This window comes from Anastrepha obliqua, chromosome 6, assembly GCF_027943255.1.
Source record: "Anastrepha obliqua isolate idAnaObli1 chromosome 6, idAnaObli1_1.0, whole genome shotgun sequence".
Classification (NCBI taxonomy): domain Eukaryota; kingdom Metazoa; phylum Arthropoda; class Insecta; order Diptera; family Tephritidae; genus Anastrepha; species Anastrepha obliqua.
In genome coordinates, this window is record NC_072897.1 from 36,150,294 (window position 1) to 36,153,789 (window position 3,496).

Consider the following 3,496-nt stretch of genomic DNA (forward strand, 5'->3'; position numbering starts at 1 on the left):
CTGTAGCAATTTTAAATTTTTTATTAAAATCTACATATCTTAAGACAGGAGGATTGGTCAGAAGTTGTTTAAGCTTTTCGAAGGCATATATGTATTGGGAATGATTTTTATTTATTTTCGCTCCTTTCCTCAAATATTTTGTAATACTATGAGCGATGTTGGCATAATCTTTGATGAATTTCCTGTAATATCCTGTTATACCCAGGAATTATTTAATTTGTCTTGTTGACTCCGGCAATTTTAGCTTCAGTATTTTTTCGATTTTTTCCATATTTGGTTTAATACCGTTCTGCTGTCTTAGCAAAAAATTTACATTTATATATTTGTATTTTGAAATTATGCTCCTTTAGTTTATTGAATATTTTCTGTACATTCTCTGTATGTTCCTGGATATTTGTGCCAAAAATTAGTATGTCGTCAAGATATACTATTTTGTTTATATAGTCCCTAAGTACTGAGTTTATGAATCTTTGGAAGGCTGCCGGTGCATTTTTCAGACCAAACGGCATTCTTACGAACACATAATGGCCTAGGGGTGTTGAGAATGCAGTTTTTCTTCTATCTTTTTCTTTAATAAGGACTTGATGGAAGCCTTTAGGGAGATCGAGCGTGGTGAAATATTGGGCTCTTCCGAGTTTTTCGAGGATTCCTTCAATGTTTGGCATTGGAAATTTATCATTCTCGGTTATCTCGTTTACCTTTCTATAATCGATTACAATCCGTCACTTCTTTTATCCAGAATTTTCCATATTCTTTGGTACAATCCATAATGGTGAATTGAAGGGTGAATTGCTTTCCTTGATTATTCCCTGCTCTAACATTTCGTTTATTTGCATCATTATTTCTGCTTCGTGTACTTGTGGATATCTATATATTTTCACGTAAACTGGTTTACTAATTGTTGTAATAATTTCATGCTGAATTTCGTGTGTGTGAGTAAAATTATCGCCTTCTTTAAAGAATAGGTCGGTATTTTTGTATATTATCTTTTCCAGTTGAAATATTTCTTCTTTATTCATTTTATTATGAATAAGTTTTTTCATTATTTCATCATTTGGTTGACATTTTTCCAATTCACAGATTTGATCTATATCATGATATATTAATAAATTCAATTTTTGTGTTATGAATTTTTTTCGTCTTCATCTGTAAGATTAATTACTGCTCCCATTGGTTTAAGGATATTATGTACTATTATAGCATCAAAAGGTTTGTTTGAAACTTTCGTAACTTTCCAGCTCATTAAGTTTCTTTCTTTAAATTCCAATGGTAGTTCAGTTATAATATCTTTTGATATCTCGGTTAGTTCGTTAAGTGTTTTGAAATGTATGAGTGTCTTTGGCTGGCGAAAATCCTCCACTGAACCCTCCCCGAGGGTGCCGGCTGGTAATAAGTACCACCGTTTTCCTATTTTCAGGAGGTACATATCTAAGTTAAGGGTACTATGGGTAGGGCTCGATACTCCTCAATAGTATAGCACTACTCAAAGTACTTCTAACGTGATCAGGGGAGAAGGGCTGGATTAAGGTGTGCTGCGACCCGTGCCGAGAATCTGACAGGATTGGGGCCCTTCTAATAAATAACCAAGTCTCGAACGGAGCTTACGGATAACTGGCGCCCTCCGTAATAACTAGCCTTACCCATGTAGCTCGGAGCTATGCACGGGCGGACATCCTTTCTCCGACACTCGTGGGTCCAAAATGCAGAGTCCTAATTTAAAAACAAACAAAGAAAAAAGGGATCGATCCGCTTTCTAACAGACCGTTAGGAACAATCAGTTCCGGAATACGAGCAACGGTCGCACCGAGCTCAAAGAAAACACCATCCATCGGCTTAATAAGTCGATCTAAGCAAAAGCGGGGCCAGTAGCTACACAGTCAATACTGGACACAGGTCCCAGTACAAGTAGAGGTGCACTAGCGCGGCAGTCAACTGCGATTCAGCCCTCAAACACGTTCCCGACCGGAAGCACTGCTACTGCTAGCTCCGGAAAGGAAAGCGAAATATCACAGGAGTTGAAAGAAGCGATTGGAAGAGCGAAAGCGATCATTCCTGATTTCAACTGCGACTTTAAACCTGTACAATCTGCTTCAAAACGACAACGGTCCTTGGAAGAAAATAAGCTAAACGCAAAAAGGCAAAATCATTTGCGGAGGAAGATTTAGGCTGGCACCAAGGCCAGATAAAAATAATAGCGTGTGACGATGAGATATCGGTTCAGCTGTGCAAAGAGGCCATCTCCGAATTCGGCGAAGTGTACCCGAATGCCAAGCTAGTGGTCGTGGACAGGAAGGATATTCCGTCCAGGCCGCGAGCAAGGGTCTGGTTACCTTCAACTGTCGAGAGCCCGGTAGAGATAATGAAGCTCATTCGGGTCTGCAATCCGGACATCCCAACGCAGGAGTGGAGATACGTAAAAACACTAAGCAACAAGAACAGCGAGGAAGAATCGAAAGAACAGAAGCGCGCCACCATGCAGGCTCTCCTGCTCTTGACCGAAAACTCAATTGAACCGTCAGCAAAATGTGGTGGGCATTTGAGATACGGTTTTGTAAAAGCAAAGCTTCCCATCTACAAAACTGATACGGAAGCAATAGAGTTCCTCACCACGAAGGAAATTACAAAGCCCATGAGCGATACAAAGCCAATGAGTGAAGACGACTATCCCACCGAAGAAGAATACGCCTCTTCAGGCTCAGAAATGGGCTTAGGGAGGTTGTACTTCGAACGGAAGAGTAAGTATTCCGAACAACAGCGTAAGTATCCCGAAAGGGAACTTTTATGTGAAAATAAGGAAGACCCAGACATAATGGTAACAGCCGATGCCTCTTCTTAAGATAAACCTTCACCACCGTAAGGAAGCCTGCCTTGCCCTCCTGGATCGACTGGCAGAAGATCAGCCAGATTTAGTCCTCATCCAGGAACCCTGGGTATGGAATGGCGAAATCTGCGGCATGAGGACATCAGGTTACAAGGTATATGAGACCAATTGTGAAGGTACTAAAAGAGCATGCATAATTGCAAAAACACATCTTAATATATTTATGATTAAAAATTTCAGTAATGCAGATACTACGACGGTTAGCTGAGAAGTGAGCGGAAGCAACATCAACAAGACAAGAAGTTCTTAATATTACGCTAGCATGTCACACCCTCTACGGAAAGATGACGCAGTGGAGGGTTTTGAACTATCACTCTTACTCCGATCATCGCTATATAGAAATAAAATTTGGGGGAAACAGCTCACGGGCTCCGCCTGCCAGCAGGAACCTGAAAAAGACCAATTGGCAAATACAGGGTGGCTGATGAATTTTGCTACATTAAGAAACTCAAATAACTTTTTTTTTAGTGTATGGAATTCATTTATTTTTTTTTTCAAGTTGAAGGTCATTAAATTTTATTAAATGTAGCTTAACTAGTTTTAAAAATAATTGAATTTAAATGCCCCCCATGCTCGTTGACACAAGTGCGGCATCTTAGTAAAAAGTTGTTCATT